We start from the raw sequence: 22500 nt of genomic DNA, 5'->3' as shown, positions 1-22500 counted from the left end.
GGCACGCGCGCCAGAGCGGGAGACGCGGCCGGGGGAGGGAAGACGGCCCCCCCGTCGACACACCACGCCACCGCCGGGCCGGAGGCGGCGGCAGACACGGATGGGAGGCCGCAGCGGGCCTGGGAAGCGCCAAGCACACCGGGGCGCGGCACCGGGGCAGCAGCCGGATGGGAGGAGGGCCACCAGACGGCTCAGCGGCGAGGGACTAGGCGCCGGAAACAGGAAAAGCAGCGGGGGAAAGGACCGCGGGCCGCCGCGAGGGGGCTCAGGGACCCTTCAAAGGCGCCTCAGAGCCCGAGGTCGGCCACCGGGGCACACGGGGTCCCACCGCCCGAGGCCTCCAGCACAAGGGCGGTCCCGTGGCACCCGAGGATGCCGACCCGGCCCCCGGCGGGCCCTGGCAACCTCGCGGGGCTCGGGCCACAACCACCACGCCACCGTCACGACCGGCCCCCAGAACGCTCTCCCGCACGCGCAGCAACGCCAACCCCCCTGCACCCTGCTCGACCAGAGACCCTCCTCACGAGGGGCCGAGAGCACTTCGCCCGGGGACGACCACCCCCCCCAAAGCCGTAGCGGCTGGGGAGGGGACAACACCCAACAGCGGCGAGGCCGGTTTCGGTCCCAAGAGGGCGGATCGGGGGCACGACGTGCCTTCAGCCATCTGGTCGAGGCGGGCACGGAGGGGGTGGGTCGGCGGTGACGGGGAGGGGGCGCAGGGCGGGCGAGGGCCGGGAGCGCGTGGGGGGAGTGGTTCGGGGGAAGGGCGCGCGCCAACGAAGACGCGAACCGGGCCACCGGGTAAACGTGCACGGGATCCCACCGCCACCAGCATGAGAGCGGTCCCGCGACGCCCGGGACGCCGGCCGGCCTCAGCACCCTTGGCGGGCCCCCCCCCCGCGAACCAGGCCCCACCACGGCTGGGACCCAAAAACCCCACGTGACCCCCGCCGCAGGGGCCCAGCAGAACCTCCGTCCATCCGTCTGGTCCATCCCGGAGTCACGACCCAGGGGAAGCAACCCCCAGGCGAGAGCGGCCCGACCCGTGCCCGCACGCCACCCCCGGCGGCAACTCGGGACGGGAGCGGGCGGGAGACAGCCGCTCGCACGGCACGGGGAAGCGGGACGCGCGGGGGCGCCCCACCCCTCGGGAGACACAGCACCGCGAGGGAGTGGCCGCACGCGCACTCGCACGCACGCGGGAGCCCCGCGCGCCGGACGCCGGCCAGGCCCAGCGGGATCCTCCCCCGACTCGGAGGGGGGAGGCGCAGGCCGCGGTAGGCAAAGAGCGGCGCTCGGCCCCGCCGCGGGGCCGGCAGACCCCTCACGGAGAGGGGGCTCTGCCCAACACGCAACGGTAGTCACCCCGCATCGGTGGCCACTACGCGCAGAGGAGGGGCGGCAGCTGGGGGGTTCCGGTACCCCAAGGCACCCTCTCGGATCGCTAGAGAAGGCTTTCTCACCGAGGGCGCATCGCCCCCACCCATTCGTCCCCCGACCGGGCCCCGCTAAACGGCTCTCCAAAGGCCGCCAAGGGCTCGGGGGGCGGGGGTAGGTCTGCGGCAAGGGGCAGGCACAGGGCAATCCTGAGCGCTCACGCCTGGGGCCCAACAAGGAGACCGTCCTTGCCCCGCCACGCACACCATGCTCGCGTCACCGCCCGGAAAGAGCTCCGTGCCTCCGGCGAGGCCACGAGAGGCGGAGACGGACGTGGCATGCTGGGGCGAAGAAACGGCACCCCTCGGCTGGCCAAGCGCCACAGCGCTGGCTCGGCCCGCCGCGATCGCTCACACACCCCGCCACGTCCAGGCCCCCCCAGCACGGCATGCGCCAGGGGGACGACGAGGCGCCCGCATCCCCATGGGGGGGGCAGGTGGTCCTCCCTTACCGACTCCACCACCCGCTCCTCGGACTACGCCACCAACAGCGGTGGCCCGAGGGGGTCGCTGGGAACAGGAAACGACGCCACCGCTCGGCCTCGGGCACCTGAGACAACCTGGAGCGCTCCAGGGGCACCACGGAGGGCCAGGCGCAACGCGCTCAGCACGCCCAGGCGGTGAGCAGCGCGGCGTCGGGACGGCCCTCCCCATGGCAGGGAGAGCCGCTCACCACACGAAGCCAAGAAAGGCAAGCGAGAGTGTCCGCTGCGTCAGAGGACCCCGGTCCCACGGACACCAGGAGGCCGAACGTGGGAGGGCGGGGTCGGGCCGGAGTCCACACCCCCCCCGCGCCCTCCCCGCACCGCCACAGCAGGCGGAGGAGGAGGAGGAGCGCGAAGGGCCCGCGGGCAGAACGAGAAGAGCGGTCCCATTCGCCATGAATGTCCGTCCCTCGTCTGACGCGGCTTAGGCCCGGCCCGGGAGAGCACGAGATCACCACATCGATCGGCAGAATGTGCCCAGGGAGGTCCCGAGGGGGGGGAAAGCCCGGCGAGGACAGCAACCAGAGGGACCTGCTTTCAGCCTCGCCAGCACCCCTCGACCCCAGGGCGAGAGCAGCCGGACAACCCAAGGAAGGAGGACGCCTGACACGTGGCACGGAGCCTTGCGGGACAAGGGTTGTCACGACCGCAGCCAGGTGCCCGCAGTGGGGAGCGCACGGGGTAAAGCACCCACGCCGCCTGCCCACACCGCCCTCGGGTGCTGGAGACCGGAGGCGGCACCACGGCCTGGACCATCTGGAGGCACCCGAGCCGGCGCACAGGCCCACGCGGACGGCTCAAGTAAGCGAGGGCACAGCCGGGCTTGGCACCATGGTCAAGCCCAGAGGTCCCCCCCGCCCCGCACACGCCCAGAGGTCCCCATCTCTAAGGCGACAGTCGCCAAAGCACAGCGTGTCAGCACCTACCTGGCAACAAAAAGTGCTCATTTCAGGTGACAAAATCACCACGCCGACTGCCGGGGCCTAGACACAAGTCACCGGGACCTCCTGGGACCGTAGCCAGGCCACCGGCCCCAAGCACCGTTCCATCAGCCCCGGCCCCTGGAGCCCCCAGGGCCATCTGGTCGACCCCGGGAGCGTGGCGGCAGCCGGGACCGACGGGGGACTCGCGGGAGGTGGAGCGGGCCGGGTAGGCCCTCCCCCAGTCCGCCTGTCGTCCCCACGTCAGGACTTAGAAAAATCACCAAAGTCCTGCGGAGGCACCTGTGGACGCCCTGCTCCCCGGCCCTCAGGACGGCCCCACGCCTGTCCCATGCCGGCCCCATGCCGGTCCCCGACTCCCAGTTGGGACTGGGGGGGGGGAGGGGGCGATACCACGGAGGCGTCCCCGACGGCCGGACCGCAATGGGAATCGCGGCCGGGCCCCTGGGGCGCCATATCCGTGCCTCCCCTCGCGACCCGATCCGGTCCGGTCCGTTCCGGTCCCCTCCGGTCCCCACCTCCGCAGCGGGCCTCGGAAAGCTTGGTAAGAAAATCGGGTCAGACGACCGGAACCCCACGCGTGCCCCGTGGCCGGGCCCGTCACGCCATCCACGGGCTTCCTCTCAAGGCTCGAGCGCGACACGGGAGAAAACCGCGCGACACGGAAGGCCCGACGACCGACCGGAGCCACCGGCCGGATGGCGTCCGGGCGCCGGACACACCCGCTCCCATTCCCCCACGGGCCGAGGAGGGGACACCGGTGGGTGCTGGTCGACCCGTCCAGGCGACCCCCACACCCTTCTCAGGGAGCGAGGCGGTGGCGGCGTCACACCCTCACAAGCCTGGAGGTTCAATCTCCCGCGAGCCGATCGCGCGCCGACACCCCAGAGAGAGCGGGACAATCACGCTAGTGTCACCGGCTTCCTGGAACTCCGGCTTGGGGACCGCAGCCAAATGCCATCCCTTACTGACATCGGCGACGCTCTGGCAGGGTGACGCTATATAAAAGCGGCCGCCAGGTGGCGCCCGACAACCGGCGCAAAGGACACCGAGACAGATCCAGATCGCGGGCCCGTGAAGGCGCACAGCCGGCCGCCCGGCCACCCGATCTTGTCCCGGCCCCACCTCGGAGGGGCGGGCAGAGGGTGTGGGGCGCGCGGACCCGGGGCGTCGGCCTCGGGAGCCCCCGACCAGCGCGGCACGGCTGCAGCACCCCAGGGCAGACCGGGAAAACGTGTCTGGGCCGCTCCAGCCGGAAAGGGAGCCGGCTGGCCACGGGACACGCGCGTACGCATGCGCTCACGCCCACGCACGCACGCCCACGCACGCACGCACGACCCCGCCGGAAGCGGACGTGGGCGGAAAATTCCCCAAAGGGGCGCGCGTGGGTGGCTCAGTCGCTAAGCGTCTGCCTTCAGCTCGGGTCACGATCCCAGGGTCCTGGTTTCCAGCTCCCCGTCGGGCTCCCTGCTCACCGGGAAGCCTACTTCTCCCTCTCCCGCTCCCCCTGCTTGTGTTCCCTCTCTCGCTGTCTGTCTGTCTGCCTGTCTGCCTGTCTGCCTGCCTGTCTGTCTGTCTCTCTCTCTCTCTCTCTCTCTCTCTCTCTCTCTGTGAAATAAATAAATAAAATCTTAAAAAAATAAAATAAAATTCCCCGCAGACACCGGCAGGCCCCAGAGGCCCGGCCGGCATTACGCGGGCTTCCCACAGCGGCACACGGGCGGTGCCCTGGGCCTCTGGGAGGACTTAAGACAAATTTCGGGGGGCAGGCAGGGAACGGAAAACAGAGACCGTGTGAGTACTCCTAGAACAACAACGGTTGAACCATTTTTCTTCTATCATTTCAAGGGGAGGAAGTCTCTCTCAAGCATACGAAGAAAGCTCAGGAGGGCAGAAAGGGGGTGATTGACACACGCCCCCAGAAAGGTGCACACTGACTCCCTCTCTGCGTGTACCACGATGACATCCAAGGACAACAAACAGGCATGGGGGAACATCCGTGCAAAGGCAGGTGTGGCGATAAGAATATCGGTTTCCCCCGAAACCGCCTGGGTGGCTCAGTCGTTGAGCGTCTGCCTTCGGCTCAGGGCATGATCCAGGCGTTCTGGGATTGAGCCCCGCATCAGGCTCCTCCGATGGCAGCCTGCTTCTTCCTCTCCCACTCCCCCTGCTTGTGTTCCCTCCCTCTCTCACTGGCTGTCTCTCTCTCTCTGTCAAATAAATAAATCAACCAGTATTTAATATATATATATATATATATATATAATATTATATATTAATATATTTATATTTAACGTTTTTATTAAATACATTTAATATGTTTAAATATATTATATATTTATTTTATTGTATATTTATTATATTTTTATTTATATAATATATAAATAAATAATATATTTATTATATATAAATATATATTATATATTTATTAAATATATTTAATATATTTAATATTATATATATATTATACACACACACACACACACACACACACACATATATCTCGGTTTCAGCATCTGTGACCATAACCCGGAAACACACGGTGGGGGGGGCGGGGGGGGAGGAGGAGGCGCGGAATGGGGAGGAAGGGAGTTAAAATAGCCATTCACTAAACAAATCCAGCTCCGGGACATCCGCGCATTCCAACACTAGGACACGGGGGGGGGGGGGGGGGGGGCGGGGGGGGGTAAGAGAGGAAGGGAGGGTGGGTGGTGCTTGAGAAGAGGTAAATAATTGATGATGAAATGTTCCATGATATTAAGGAGAAAAGAAAAACCAGGCGTAGCACTTCCTCTGGCGTGTAAAGGAAAAAAAGTTTTTTGTTTTTTTTTTTTTCTTCCTTTTTTCGTCTTTCAAGTACACGTATTTCAGGGCACCTGACTGGCTCTGTCGGAGGAGGACCGGGTGACTCTTGATCCGCAGGGGTCGTGAGTTCCAGCACCACGCTGGATGGGCATAGAGATTACTTAAAATTAGAAAGCTTTAAAAAACAAACACACAAACCACAGACGCGGAGCAGCATTAAGCATCCAAGACATACACCTGTCTTGGGGCGCCTGGGTGGTGCAGTCGGTTGGTTGGGCAGCTGCCTTTGGCTCGGGTCATAGCCCCAAGGTCCTGGAACAGAGCCCCCCATCACGCTCCCTGCTCAGTGGGGAGTCTGCTTCTCTCCCTCCCTCTGCCGATCCCCCTGCTTGTGCTCTCTCACTCACGCCCTCTTTCTCAAATAAATAAAAATCTTTATTATGGAAAGAAAAAAAAAAGATAAACACCTGTAAACAGGAAGTAGTCAGAGGAAAACATCCACAGTAGCAGAGGATGCGACATTAGAGGGCAGCAGAGCAGCATCCTAGCCAGGTGCTATGGCGCTTTACTGCTTTCTGTGCCCCGTAGGGACCTTTAAAAAAACCTCACCCTCCTATCCAGGGAGGAGAGGGCAGAAGCAACCTCCAGCAAGACTTCCTTTGATTAAAGGGAACTCTTATTACATTCACCTTCACCATTTGAACATGGGCTTTTAATGGTTTCCTTTCCAAGCCTTTCTCTTTGCCTTCTTCTTACCTGTGTGAATCCCTGATCCCACAGTCACAACATCCCCCCCCCCCCCGCCACCACCAGAACACACACACACACACACACACACACACACACACACACGGATGAAAACTGTTCTCTGTACACCATACATCCTGAGCACTGCGAAAGTAAATGAGGAAACGCGGACAAGAGAGAAATCAAGCAAATACCGCAACTCTGAAGGCTGGACATCTACTGAGTTGAGAGAACTGACCAAACATCAGAAACTTGAAATGAAGGTTTTCCTTTAAAGTTGATTCTTCCTTAGTGGGCTAAACTACCTACGTTCTTTACCGGTATTTCCTCAACTCAAGAGTGCGGCGATCCAAAGGCGGTTTCGCGGTAAAAAGTTTGTGGGTGCCGTCTTGACATTTGCTTTGCACGTACACATATTTCAGGGCACCAGGCTGGCTCGGTCAGTCGGAGGACCACGCGACTGCGACTCTTGATCTGCAGGGGTTGTGAGTTCCAGCACCACACTGGATGGGTGTGGAGATTACATAAACAAGCGGATGGGCAAAAGGAATTAAAATCGCTACGGTGATTTCAAACAAAACAAGTGAAAACAAAACAAAACTCGGAAATAAAGTCGCCCCTGGCTTAATGCTTATTTCTAGACGCGACGACAGAGACCTGTGAGGTTGCCAGACAAAGAGCTATCACGGAACAGATACCCAAACAGATACGCCCAAGCCCAACAGAGGTTTGACAAATGCTCAAAGGCCACTCGAAGGAGGAAAGATGGCCCACCTCCCCGTGACATCAGAGGACGGTAATCAGACATCCACAGACCAAGCACGCAGGCAGGCAGGCAGACAAAGGAACAAGAAAGCTGGGGCGCCCGGGTGGCTCAGTCGGTTAAGCGTCTGCCTTCGGCTCAGGTCATGATCGAAGGGTCCTGGGATCAAGGCCCCCCATCGGGGGCTCCCTGCTCACCAGGGAGTCTGCTTCTCTCTCTCTCTCTCTCTCTCTCTCTCTCTCTCTCTCTCACACACACACACACACACACACCCTCCTCCCCGCTTGTCCCCCCCCGCCAAAAAATTGTTTAAATTAAAGAAAGAAGGAAAGCAAGCAAGCAAGCTTTGACCTAAACAGCCACACTTCACCCCTCACACAAATGTGAACTCAAAATGGATCACACACTGCCATGGGAAACATAAAACTGGAACACACCGGGGGGGGGGGGGGAGCTCTAAGAGAAAAATTGAGGAACTAGGGCCAGGCAAAGAGAGTTTAAGACTTGACACCAGAGGCATGATCCATGAAAAAGACACGGAGAGGTGGGAAGTCATCAAAATTAAAAACCTAGGCTCTGTGAAACACCCTCTCAAGAGGGCCAAGTGACAAAGGACACGCAGAGGCCTGGGGGATTTGGGGGGGGGGGGGGGCTTGTGGCTCAGAGAGAAACAAAATGAGGAAACGCTCCCAGAGGTTGGATCAGGGTCACCAGGTGAACAGCGGTACAATCCGTTCAGATAGGAGGTCTGGCGCACGGCCAAGGCAAGGAAGAAGACCAAGATTTTAGGGTTAGGTCCCCTTGAATAGGTCGTGTCCACGAGGCTACCGAGTCAGAAAATCAGCTAGGCAGTTTTATCTCTAATTCCGAATGGACATGAAGTCTGGGGTTTATAAGCAGAAAGTCCATAAGCGATCACCCAGAGGCGATTAAACACAGAGAAACACCGTAGCAACAATAGACTCTGTAGGGCCCAGGGTCGAACTAGGGCCAGCGGGGTGGGGGTGGGGGTGGGGGTGGGGTGGGGGTGGGGGGGACACTTCACATTTTAACACCCAGCCTAAGGAGCCCATGCTGAAGAACACTGCCGCTGCAGAGGAGGACCGTCAGGAACGGTAGGAACGACAGGAGCAAGACACCGCCAGCTGTCAGGAACTACAGAGGGGATGAGAGATTCCCGAGGAACAAGGACCAATGAGCCACTTACCCAGACTGCCCTCAAGGAAACCAGAACATGTCACCCCTGAAAGGTGCCTCATCGGTACATGGCTTACTTTGAATTCAACTCACTGGAGACACAGCAGCTGCAGGAAGGATATTCCGACCCTTCTTTTCTTCGTGAGAGCAAGAGGTCGAACTCCCGTGTGAAAGGTACCTGCCCTGGAACCAGGAAGAAGACAGACATTCTTCATCACCAGAGACAAGGGGAGGGGACCGGGAGAATTAGGGTCTGAACAATCCACGTCAATAAACCCTCTTCGACCACCCCCTGTCTTCCCGGGGACGTCTCTCACCGCGGCCTACCGACCTGCCTGCCCCTTGCCCGAACCCCTTTGTCTTCTCCATTCTTCACAAGTTGGCTGATGCCTTGTCTTTACTCTCCTGCCCCGTCCATGTAAACACCCACTAACCGTCGTATGCCCTTCTCCCGTGAATCTCTTGTGTCGGTCGCCATCCTAGGCCCAGCCAGAGACCCCCAAGAGGGTAGAGGAGACTCTCTCCTTCCCCGCCCCTCCCCCCCCCCCCCCACCGCGGGGCCTAGACTGTCCAACTGGAATGTCGGTGTCGGACTTGATGAGGAGAGCGAAGGCAAGAGAAATGAAGCGACAATGAGGTCTCCTTACAACTTGCAGCCCGCCGATAAATCCCTGAGACATACAGGGTGTAACAGCCCTACAACTCTCTCAAGGATTTTTTTTTTTTTTTTAACGTTTTACCGATGAGGATTTGCTGTAGTCAGTGTCACTTCACTCTCATAACCACAGACGCCCAGAATATGCTAACACCCCTCTATCAACCTGTGGCCCACTGACACACATCTAAAGGGCCTCATGACTCCCGCTTTGCTAAAACAGTAGGGACCGACCTTACCTTGACAAGAGCTAGCCCTGCAAGGTCTCGGAGACCTTGCTCTCAGTATACACAAATTCCTTAGAGACTTACCTTAGCCCTAACCCCCACTCACTAGAAACTGTATCACCAGTTAACGCCTCACAGTCCCAGTGCGGCTCTTTCCGCCCACAGATCCCGTCCCCATGCTATAATAAAAGCACCTGGTTGCACCAGAAACATCTCAAGAATTCTTTCTTGACCGCGTGCTTGGCAGCTCCACATCAGGTCTGCTTGTCTGTCTGTTCTTGTGTTTGTCCCTTCATGCGTGTGTGTGTGTGTGTGTGTGTGTGTGTGTGTGTGTACACGTGTGTACGTATCTGTCCGTCTGTCTAGTGGGGCTTTATTTATTTCTTTAGAGCGATTTGGGGTTCACTGCAAAACTGACTGGCGAATACGGACGGTACCCATATGCCACCTGCTCTGCCATCGCTCACTGCTCCCCGCCCCACCACCCAACATGCAGAGGCGCAGGTGTGCTCCCTCAGAGCTTCCCACTCCCCCATCTGTGCCAGAGCCGGTGTGTTGATTACAATGGATGAATCTACACTGAGGCATCATCATCACCCATTCAGAGTCCAGAGTTTACGCTAGGGTTCACTCTTGGTGTTGTCCATTCTATGGGTTTTGACAAAGGTATCTTACCATCATAGTAGCACACTCAGTAGTTCCACTGCCTTAAAAATCCTCTGTGTTCTGCCTGTTCATCACCCCCCCCCACACCCCCAACCCCGCCAAAACCCCTGGCAGCCTACAGATCTTTTTTTTTTTTTTCTTCCCTCCCTCCCTCCCTTCATCTTTCTTATTACTAGTGTGGATATCATTCGTTTATTATAAAAAAGAGACACGGAAATTATTTACGTAATGCAGGACTGCACAACTTCAGTGGACTGGGTAGTTTCACATGACGCCGTTTCAATAATGATTTATTTCAGGCTACATCTTTTCTGAGAATGTCACAATCCATGTCACCTACAACTACTTCGATGCCTCCATACTCTGGGAGAAGAAATTTCTCGCCAACTTGCATGCCAACTGGTTGAGTCTCTCCACCCTTTTCCTTTAGAGCCTCATCCAATAGCTACTCCTGTTGCTTGCAGTCCTTGTCCTGGAGATTTTTATGGGAGCACAATGCCTCCTTTGGTTACAATGTTGGCTGCACTCCTTTGACCTAAAACCTGGTCAAAGAGGGGGAGAAACCCTCTCTAAACGCCTGTCCGGCCATGACGCTGTCCGCTGCAGTTTGTACTCTGCTCTCCAGCCTACTGATTTCAGTTCTGTCTCCTCCACAATGTCACATTTAGTGGGAACCGTGAGTTATGTTCACCATCTCAGATTGGCTTCTCTCAGTCAGGAATACACATGTACGGTTCCCCCACCTGGCTCCCCACAGCTACCCATAGTTCCATAGCTCGCTCATTTCTTTCCAACGCCCCCGAAAAACATTCCATGGCCTGGATGTACCCCAGTCTACATATCCATTGACCTCCTGAGGGACTTCTTGGTTGCCTCCAAGGTCAGGCAGTTATGAATGAAGCTACCGTGAACGTCTGTGTGCAGGTTTCTGTGCAGACGTCAGTTTTCAACTCATTTGGGCCGTTGATAAATACCAAGGAGTGGGATTGCTGGGTCGTACGGTAAGAGTGTGTTTAGCTTGGAAAGGCATCGCCCATATTTGTGGCATTTTTTGGATGATAGCTGAGAGCAGGGCAGCACACTGAAGGAACAAGGTCATGAAGGAGGTAGAATTCAAAGATGCTGGAAAGGAAGATGTCACCAAGGCACGACCTTTACCTCCATCCTCGTAGGGTTTGTGGCTGACCCTGAGGATGACATTGACATGAGACAGATGACCAGGAAAAGGAGCATACAAATTTGTTTCCTACAAGTGTCACATGACAAAGCCCTCCTGAGGAAACGAAGATCCTGAGAAGGAGCAAACCCTAAATGCTTGTATATTGGGTTGAACAAGGAGAGGCGATTGTGGGAGGGTAACTCAACAATGTGGCGAGGCTATAGGAACGTTAAGGATGTAAAACAAAACAAAACAAACAAAAAAGCAAGATCTGTTTGTCCAGAATTCTCATTCTCATTCTGAACTTCCTGTCCTTGAAGATCAGAATGTTACTCACGGGGCACCTGGGTGGCTCAGTCTGTTAAGGTTAAGTGGCTGCCTTCAGCTGAAGTCAGATCTCTCAATCCCGGCATCCTGGGATTGAGCCCTGCCTTGGCCTCTTTGCTCAGCGGGGAGTCTGCCTCTCCCTCTCCCTCTGTCCTTCCCCCCCTACTCATGCGTGGGCTCTCGCTCACCCTCCCTCCCTCCCTCCCTCCCTCTCTCTCAAATAAATAAAATCTTTTTAAAAACTTTTAAAAAAAGAATGTCTCTCACTCCCCTTCTGGCATAGGGAAGACATCTTCCAGGGGGATGGGTGGGGGAAGCTTCTGGGGAGAAAAGGGGGAGAGTCAGGTACCCTCCTTGCACCTGCGGGGCGGGGGGGGGGGGGGGGGGTTGGGTTGGGTGTGTGTGTGTCTGCTGCTGCCGCCGCTGCTGCTTTGTAGAAGTGTCTACAGTTCAAAACAGTACTCTGGTTTCCTTTATATCTAAAGCTTATCTCGGGTTTGGGGTTTGGGTTTGGACAGGAGGAGGGAGGGCCACATTTTCTTCTGACAGAGTGGAGAAAGAGAAGAGGGGTGCGGGCTTGTGCATATTCTTTTCCATCTTGGGGTGAGCGGAGGATTCAGATTCAGCTCTTGCCAGATGAGATCTAATTTCTCCATAAACAATCAGGCAAAATATCAGGCAAACAGAGGGCGAGTAAGCGTTAGAAGACCATGGACAAGATGGGTTCCAAAGCAATGATTTCATCAGAGGAACGTGAATGCCAAAGATTTCCAGGGACCATGTTTATGGATGACTTGGTGTGTAGGTCATTTCAAATTTACAGTGCTACCATCCATCCGGTCACTTCAGCATACTGTCTCCAGCTCACACGAGCAGTGTAGTCGTGCAAATATAATATGGGGCTCATCCAGGGATGGGATTGTGCCAGAGAAAGGGAGACAGCAGCATGTAATTGAGCCTAAGGAGTGTCCAAGAGAGTGACTCTCTAAAGTACATCGAGGCAGAAGGAGACCGGCTGGATTTTTTGTTTGCTTGCTAGGTGTTTGTGGCAATGGGGTGGATGTGGGTGGGTGTTGTTTATTTTCTGGACAAGGTGAAGGGACCCTTCAAGTGGAAGTATTTGCACAAGGGGTCTTGCAGGATGGGAGGGTGCAGCTCAGTCCCTTTACCAAGAAAAAAGGAGAATCAGACCTTTTAAGAACTAGGCAAGGAGAGGAGTCTAGCTTTGGTTATTGCAGCACCCAGGCACCTCGGCAGAAACAACAGAAGGTTCCCAAAAGGAACCGAGTTGCAGGAATCAGCGTGAGCAGGCCCCATCACCCTCAGCTCTCAGCTCTCAGCCCTCAGCCCTCAGCCACCTCCCCACCGGGGCAGGAGGCGTCTATAATCCAGTCTGAGCTCCAGATCTGGGTCCCGCCCCCCCTCACCCCCACCCACCTACAGGGCTCCCCTGCCCTCTTCTCAGCCAGAGACACATATGGGAGGGTGGTCCCAGAACAAATCTCCCCACATCCACAGAAATCTTGCCAGCACTTTGACCACTTGGCCTTGAGACACCAACTCATCTGTACCCGTGCATGATTTTTTCCTTGGACCAGGGGCCTAGTTCACCACTTAGGACGAACAGCAAATCCCCGCTTCCCCCCCTCCCCACCCTCCCCGCAGCCTATGGTTCCCAATTCGACCGGACAACATCAGTTGGGGGGGCGGGGATGGGGGAGCAGCTGAAGGGAGGGTCAGGGTGATCCATTCTAATGGGCCTCATTCAATCGTATCATTCAAATGCAGAAAGCTTTCTGTTAAAGTCAGAGCCTGGGGCTTCTCTCCACTGAATGGCTTTCCCAAACTTCCCCAACCCTTAGGCTGCAGCTTGCAAACTTCTGGGAAGAAAGGGAGGGAGGGAGGGAGGGAGGGAGGGAGGGAGGGAGGGAGGGAGGAGGGTAAGGGGAAAAAGGGGAAAGAGGATGTCCGAAGAGTTCACCTCATCTGGGTGTCAGTCCTTCATTCCATTTCTATGAAACATGGACAGAGGCCTGCCTTCTGTCACTGCCTCAAGCTGAAGTAAGGTGCAGTAGAGGCTTTGGAATGGAAGGGTCTGATACAGTGCAGGTCGCAACTTTTGGTCCCTTGTGTTATTGGAGGGGGTCTCAGAGATAGTTCCTTATCTGAGAACTTGGATATTTTTCTACATGGTTTCATTGATTTTATCCCCAAGTATACTCTATGGAATAGTAACAGCATAGCATGACCCAACTGTCTCATTCTGTCTCAGATTGATCTGATCCGGCGGGCCTCGTGGGCCTCGGAGAGTACAGACCGGTAAATTAGCCTGAGCCCCTCCCCCCCAGGACGGGGGCGGGGGGGGGGGGGGGCAAAGGTCGTGGTGGTTAAGGGCTTCTTGTAGCCAAGTAGCTTAGTGTTTGGTTTTACCTCTATGGGTTCTTTTTTTTTTTTTTCCTTTACATATCTTTATTAAGTAATCTCTACACCCAACGTGGGGCTCGAAGTCACAACCCCGAGATCAAGAGTCGCATGTTCTACTGACTGAGCCAGCCAGGTGCCCCTATTTATATGGGTTCTTATTTCCAAACAGGAGTTAATAGAGGTGCCGCAAGCGGAGTTAACTATCACAGACTCGGCCTCATTCAGCAAGCAATCCGGTAGTTCATAAGAGGCATTTCTATGGAAACAAAAGGAAAACACTGGTTAATGGTTGGAACAAGGGATAAACCCAGTGTCTAAGTCCAGAGTACTACCGGTGAGAAGGTCTCTAGGATGTCAGGCTTGAAGCATCCTCAGATAGAGTGAGGGTGGGCAGGGGCAATCTGACGAATTTTTCTGGTGTGTAGTTCAAATGTCTCATTTTGAGTGGCCCATAGAGCAACAGGCACAAAGATTGTCTATGTACGAGCTATTGTTGCCATTTCCCTGAAATTTATTTCAAGTTGACCAGCTTTCACTTGCCACACTTCAGGAAAAAGGGCACTTTCAGTTCTTAATGATTGTAAGGTAAGAGAATGGGAGAATGTTGGAAACCTTAGTTTGAACAGTCATAGTCAGAGACTCAAGGAAACCCGAAGGATTCAGGATCCAGTCCAGGTTTATAGGCAAACAACATATGTTCAAAGATAATTCATCAGAACTAGCACCTAACACCTACAAAAGTGTGTTATTGAAATACAGTCTTTCTCCCTAAAGTCACCTTCATTCCTGTCAAAGATAGCCAAATGAAGATTAATTTGTTTGTAAAACAAGCCCAGTTTTTAACAAACATGGCCTAATCATCTACGTAAGCACAGCAAAAATAGCAATTGACCAAATCATATATAAGGTTCTTTCTTTCTTTCTTTCTTTCTTTCTTTCTTTCTTTCTTTCTTTCTTTCTTTCTTTCTTTCTTTCTTTCTTTCTTTCTTTCTTTCTTTCTTTCTTTCCTCTTTTAAATCTGCTTTGATGTAGCTTTTTATAAGGAATTTTAGATTGAACCTTTAACTGCCTTTTTAAAGCCAAGAGCCAAGCCAAGTATTTCCCATCGGATTTGTCTGCAAGACCTGTAGGTTGAGGTCGATTTCTCTCATCTTGAGGTCCTCCAAATTTCCTGAAGTTCCTGCATCTGTCAGGAGGTGGCATTCTTTACTCACCTGGTAAGACTGAGGAGAACACTGTAAGTAAGGTATCAGGCCAACATTTCCAAGGGGCTTTATTGGCTCCATAAAATCGATCTTTCTTAAAGCTGTCTCATCATATCTGAGTCTATGCTTTGTGTCTCTGAAAGATGACTTTCCAGGGGCACCTGGCTGGCTCAGTCGGTAGAGAGCACGACTCTCTCTCTCTCTCTCTCTCTCTCTCTCTCTCTTTTTCCCTTCATTTTTTTAAAGGTTTTATTTATTTGACAGAGAGAGACAGAGAGAGAGAGAGACAGTGAGAGGGGGAACACAAGCAGGGGGAGTAGGAGAGGGAGATGCAGGCTTCCCGCTGAGCAGGGAGCCGGAAGAAGACATGGGGCTCCATCCCAGGACCCTGGGATCGGGACCAGAGCCAAAGGCAGACACTCGACTGACTGAGCCACCCAGGCGCCCCTGTAGATATCTTAAGAGAAAAAATTTCCTTGACCGTGGAAGAGCAAACACTGGGGGAGGGGGACCAACAATGTTTTGAACCAGAGTCATTAAAAACGCTCATCTTTTTTTCTTAAAAAACAAACAAGAAAACCCAGTCATCATTTTCCTGAATTCATTCAGTTCCATGTTATTACTTTTTGTTCTGTTTAAATGCAGCTTTTTCATATGTTCTGGAAATTCATAGTTTAATTTTAGGATCTGAAGGTTACCAGAAACCTGTATTTGTCAAAGGTCCTTTTTGTGAATCTTCTTGAAGCTGAACGATATTTTGCAAGAGCATCAGAACGGTAACTGTAAATGACACAAGAGTCAAAAATGGACACGGATATTGTATGGAACCAGAAAAGACCCTGAATAGCCAAAGGAATGTTGAAAAAGAAAACCAAAACTGGTGGCATCACAATTCCGGACCTCAAGCTCTATGACAAAGCTGTAATCATCAAGACAGTGTGGTACTGACACAAAAACAGACACACAGACCAATGGAACAGAATAGAGAACCCAGAGATGGACCCTCAACTCTATACTCGACTAATCTTCAACAAAGCAGGAAAAATCCAATGGGGGGGGGGGGGCGTGCGGGAGACAGGCTCTTCAACAGATGGTGTGGGGAAAATTGGACAGCCACATGCAGAAGAATGAAACTGGACCATTTCCTGACACCAAACACAAAAAACAGACTCAACATGGATGAAAGACCTAAATGGGAGATAGGAATCCTTCCAAATCCTAGAGGAGAACACAGGCAGCAACTTCTGTGACCTCGGCTGCAGCAACTTCTTGCTAGACACATCTCCACAGGCAAGGGAAAGAAAGGCAAACATGAACTATTGGGACTTCATCAGGATAACAAGTTTTTGCCCAGCGAAGGAAACAGTTGACAAAACCAAAAGACAACAGACAGAATGGGAGAAGATATTTGCAAATGACAAATCAGATTAAGTATGTCTATAGAGGGGCGCCTGGGTGGCTCAGTCATTAAGCGTTAAGCATCTGCCTTCGGCTCAGGGCGGGATCCCAGAGTCCTGGGATCGAGCCCCACATCGGGCTCCTCCACTGTGAGCCTGCTTCTTCCTCTCCCACTCCCCCTGCTTGTGTTCCCTCTCTCGCTGGCTGTTTCTCTCTCTGTCAAATAAATAAATAAATAAATAAATAAATAAATAAATAAATAAAATCTTAAAAAAAAAAAGGGGGGGATCTCTATAGAATGTATCAAACTCAACATCCAAAGAACCAATTATCCAATCAAGAAATGGGCAGAAGACAAGAGCAGACATTTCTCCAAAGACGACGTCCAAATGGCCAACAGACCCATGAAAAAAGTCTCCACGTCACCTAGCATCAAGGAAATACAAATCAACACCACAATGAGATACCACCTCACAGCAGTCAGAATGGCTACAATTAACAAGTCAGGAAAGGACAGATGTTGGCGAGGATGTGGAGATGTGGAGAAAGGGAAACTCTCTTACAGTGTTGGTGGGAATGCAGGCTGGGGCAGCCACTCTGGAAAACAGTGTGGAGGTTCCTCAAAAATTTGAAACTAGAGCTACCCTACGACTCAGCAATTGCAGTACTGGGTATTTACCCCAAAAATACAAATGTAGTGATCCGAAGGGGTGCCTGCACCCCAACGTTTATAGCAGCAATGTCCACAATAGCCAAACTATGGAAAGAGCCCAGATGTCCATTGACAGATGAATGGATAAAGCAGATGTGGAGGATGGATAGAGAGATAGATAGGTAGCTATAGCTATAGATCTGTATCTATCTATATCTATCTGTATCTAGCTATACATCTGTATCTAGCTATATGTATCTATCTATCTGTCATCTATCTATCATGAAATACTACTCAGCCATCCTAAAAAAGAAAGAGAGAGAGAGAGAGAGAGAGAGAGAGAGAAAGAAAGAAAGAAAGAAAGAAAGAAAGAAAGAAAGAAAGAAAAGAAAGAAATCTTGCCATTTGCAATGACATGGATGGAACTAGAGGGTATTATGCTAAGTGGAATAAGTCAATCAGAGAAAGAAAATTATCATATGATCTCACTGATGTGTGTGTGTGTGTGTGTGTGTGTGTGTGTGTGTGTGTGTGTGTTTTCCATAAAGAGTTACACGTCATCCTGATGAAGGACACTGCAGAAAGTCACGGAGTTTATTTTCTGTTTTTAGTGTGTGCAAGGCTGTGTGACTCTGATCTTATGGGAGCCAGGGAGGTTTTCTTTTGTTTTCTCATCTTTATGTTTGGAAACCTCCTTTTTAGGGCTTGATTGAAAAAACTTTTTTAAAGATTTTATGTTTATGTAATCTCTACACCCAACATAGGGCTCAAACTCACAATCCCGAGTCCCGACGGAGGACGGAGCCAGCCAGCAGCCAGGCACCCCTTGATTTTTTTTTTTTTTTTAATTGAAGCAAACATGCAATGTGTGCTCAGCGCGGAAATAGAGCCCACGTGTTGAGGTTTTGTGGAGTCATTTGGACCTGGGTAAGTGTGAAGGCCCGGGAGCAGGGCCCACAAATGTTAAAAGTTGACAATTTCTTTGATCAGTATTCACTTAACAGATGATTTATTGAAAGTGCTATTCTATGGCAAACGTCCTTCTATGTTCGGGATACAGCAACAACCAGATAGCTGAAGCTCCCACCTCATGGATTTAAAGTTTCAGTTGGATGTAGAGATAGGTAGGTAGGTAGGTAGGCAGGCAGGCAGGCAGGCAGGCAAGCAAAGAGATTTAAAACATGGCATCGGGGCGCCTGGCTGGCTTGGTCGGTAGAGCGTGTGACTCTTGATCTCGAGGTGGTGAGTTCAAGCCTCACGTTGGTTGTAGAGATTACATAAACATAAAATCTTTTTTTTTTTTTTAAGATTTTATTTATTTATTCGACAGAGATAGAGACAGCCAGCGACAGAGGGAACACAAGCAGGGGGAGTGGGAGAGGAAGAAGCAGGCTCATAGCGGAGGAGCCTGATGTGGGGCTCGATCCCACAACACCGGGATCCCACCCTGAGCCGAAGGCAGACCCTTAACCGCTGTGCCACCCAGGCGTCCCAAACATAAAATCTTTAACAAAGAATAAATGATGGGGTGCCTGGGTGGCTCAATCGGTTGAGCGTGTCTGCCCTAGGCTCAGGTCATGATCCCGGAATCCTGGGATTGAGCCCCGCATCGGGCTCCCTGCTCAGCGGACAGCCTGCTTCTCCTTCTGCCCCTCACCCAGCTCGTGCTGTGCTCTCCCGCGCGCTCTCTCTCTCTCTCTCTCTCTCTCTCTCTCTCTCAAATAAATAAATAAAATCTTTTAAAAAATGAACGAACGAACGAACGAACGAACGAACGAACGAACAAAGCCACGGCATCAAAAGTGAGTGCTTGCTTGCTTGGGGGGGGGGGGGATCAAACCGGAATATCTTTAACCTGTAACATATTCTTTATCGATCCTGCTTTCACTACTTTGCCCGGATTTCATTTTCCACAAGTGACAGTCCCTCCCAAGTGGGCTTCTTTCATCGTAAGACCCGTGTTCTCCCCTTGTCCCGCAGAGAGAGAAGAGCCATGAGAGGCGAAAGTTGGGCAGATCGGTATAAATCTAGGAAATAAAATAATCGTTCCCAAGACCAGTAGCCAAAGTTCTGCTTCCGTTTAGGACCCGATGTGTTAAAAAAGCATGTATGGTCGTTGGCTTGGAGAAAGGGGAGGAGGCCGAAGTATCATCCTAAAGAACAGAGTAGGGGGAGAAACAGAAGTGAAAAGATCGAAGAACTGGTTTCCCCATCCATAGCCTTTGAAATGATTTGGTGTCTTCTCCTAAGAGAGAGCCCATTGTCCGTCCAATATTTCATACCGCTTTTCACAAAGTATCACAACACAACACAACACAACACATTGCACAATCCCGTGCCTCCAAACCGTCTACGCAATCCTAATGCGTCCTATCTGCGTTCTATTCTATCATGTGACTAGAGCATCATGTACTTCACCATTCCGCTGTTGTTTGACATTCAGGTGAATTCCAACTTCTGTTCGGGGTGCGTGGGGGGCGGTGTGTGTGTGTGTGTGTGTGTGTGTGTGTGTGTGTGTGTGCGCGTGCGCGCGCCGTATCTATTGCTGCTGTGCAGCGATCTGATCCTCAGGGTGTATCACCCTAACACCGCAATGGCTTGAAACAACATCTCTTTATCATTTCCTGGTGCTTGCCTTGGGTGGCCACGTGGTTTCTACCGGTGTACCCCGGGCTCACTCCAGCAGTGGCCTTCAGCTGGAGGGTCAACTGAGTTTGAAGGTGCAACTTGGCCACATTCCCAAGTCTGCAGTCGGTGCTGGCCGAGCACCGGGTTGCCTCTCTTGTCGATGCCTCTCATGGCCCAGTCAGCTAGACTGGCTCTCTTCCGTGAAGGTCTCGGGACGGCCTGCCAAGAGGGTCAAGCACGCTTCCGGACCACCTCTTCAGCTGTGGCTGTGCAACTAGTAAAATTTCACTTCTAGTCTATTCTTTTGGTCAAGACAAGTCCCAAGACCCAGTCCAAAACCAGGGGACAGAGCAATCGAGCCTACCTCCAGATAGCAGGAGCATCGAAGGCACATGACGTGAGGGTGCACACGTGCCAGGAGGTAAGGGAGGTACGGTTGTCAGTCTCCCACGAGGGATTCCTAAACCCTATGCCACGACGCACATTTTTGTAAAAGTAAGCTTGACGTGTTAGCGTCTAAAACATGATTTCCTTTGAATCGACCCCTAGAATTGGATTCGTCCAAAAGAAGGGGAAGATGCGTTTTTCAGGCTCTTGATACCAAAGCTCTTGACTTCCAGAATGGACTTGGATGACCCTTCACCATCTCTGCTTTGTAAGACAGTGCAAATTTAATTGGCCAACCCCGCATGAAAAGGTTGTCGATCACGTTCCCGTCCGAATTCAAATTCAAGGCAGGATTCCTTTTTAAAGGCACAGAGCAGCCAGCTCCGTGGCAAGGAGCCAGAATTCTCCGGGTGGATCTCAGATCCACCGAATCCCACAAACCCCGTGTGACGTGAATGTACGAATTCGTGGAGGTTTCCCTCCCGATGGCTAAGAAGATGCTTTCACATCAGTGATGACAAAACGCAAACCCACAAAACCCCGATAGATGGGCACGGTCTTCCCTAAAGGGTCCCTTATTTCATGGAATCCAATTCTTCCACCTTGCAGTCTGCATTCACGGCTTCTATTTTCCGAGAGGCCGACACTCTTTCTCTGCAGACATGTCACAAGATCGGCAGGATACGGTCTTCCGTGCGTCGGGCACACCAAAAGCTGTTGGGAAGGCCCCTGCCATCGGAATGTATTCGGCACGGATGCTAAGGAAGACTTTGAAACCGATCTAGTCCGGTTCCGTCCTTCAGTCCTCTTGGGGGCAGAGCTTCCGTGTTCCATGCCCCCTCTCCAGGAACGCCACTCTCCCCACAATTTCAGGTGTCCAGGCAACCCGGAAACTCTCGAGCTAGGTGAGTTCTTCTGGGAAGGGGCGGGGGGGGGGTTGGGGGGGAAAGGGTGGGCAGTGCCGACGTTTGGAAACATTGAAGGGCACCCGAGGCGAGGCTATGGCCAAACCGAGTCCGTGCACAGGTACGTAAGGCGGGGGTGGGGGGGCGGGGGTGGGGATGGGGGGGTGGTGGGGTGGGGCACGAAACCTGTGCTCTCCGTAGGTTACGAAAAGCTCAGGGGCACCTGGCTGGCTCTCTGTAGAGCGCGCTGACTCTTGATCTCAGAGTCCTGAGTTCGAGCCCCACGTTGGGTGTAGAGTTTACGTGAACCAGCAGCAGCAGCAGCAGCAGCAGCAGCAGCAGCAGCAGCAGCAGCAGCACCACCACCACCACCACCACCACCACCACCACCACCACCACCAAAAATGATAATAATGAAAAGCTCGAAAAGCCCCACGGCCCCTGGCAGGATGTCTATGGCAAGCCACACCTCCACGACAAATAGCTTTCCACAGTGACGGCGACGGATGGCGGAAGGACAGAGGCAGCACCCTACCCCAAACCTCACAGCCTGCCTCCTTTCCGGCCAGATGTGCAGCATCTGGGAACGGCTTTGAAACCTTCCCAGTCAACGGCTTGGGCCCGCCTGTCGGGAAAAGCGCTCTGCTGTTCATTTCACTCCTGGACGAGCCTAGGAAGATGAAGCGGCGGTAGCTCTCCGTGGGGGGGGGGGGGGGGCGCCACGCGATCCAACACACACGACCACAGCCACTGAGGAGCATGAGATCTGTATGGCCTCGAGGGGTACAGGATAGCCCGTGAATCCTTTTCCAAGGAAGAAGGCGGCAACGTGAGAGCGTGCAAAACACTTTCTCACAGCATCTGCTGATGGTGCTAGGACTTCTGTCCCCGGAGAGGATACTATTTTTCCACCGCTTCCAGTTTTAAGAGAAAGGGTCAGGGGAAAATCATTCAGTCGTTCCACTCATCTTCATGGCTCATCGTGGAAAACGAAGACGCCGTACAAAGGAGCAAAGCGCGGATCCATGCAAACACATGGGTGAGCCCCCCCAAAACATGACGCTAAGTGAAAGGAACCAGACAGCCAGGGTGACATAATGCCTTGGGATCCCATGGGTAGGAAAGAGCCAGACGGAATAGCCCAATCCTAGAGGGAGGGAGCAAACAGATCAGAGGCTGTTGGGGGAGAATGGTGAAGAGAGCCGGGGTGAGGGTCAGGGTGAGGTTGAGGGTGGGGGGGGGGGAGGCGCGGACGGGAAGGGGGAGGGGTGGGGGGTGTCTCTTTTTGAGGTGACGGAAATGTTCTGGAAATGGCGGTGCGGGTCGTGCAGCTTTGTGAGTAACCTTTAAAAAAAATAAAAAAGGCCACCGAACCGTACACTTTCAAGAGGATGTGAATCATGGCGTGCGAATTGTATCTCCACTTTGAAAATGTGTGAGGAAAAAAATGTAGCAGATGCAGGTTGGTAGGTTGGTAGGTAGGTAGGTAGGTG

The sequence above is a fragment of the Ursus arctos genome, unplaced genomic scaffold, assembly GCF_023065955.2.
Source record: "Ursus arctos isolate Adak ecotype North America unplaced genomic scaffold, UrsArc2.0 scaffold_55, whole genome shotgun sequence".
Taxonomy (NCBI): Eukaryota; Metazoa; Chordata; class Mammalia; order Carnivora; family Ursidae; genus Ursus; species Ursus arctos.
The sequence above is the reverse complement of the archived record's forward strand: the minus strand, read 5'-3'. Positions refer to the sequence as shown.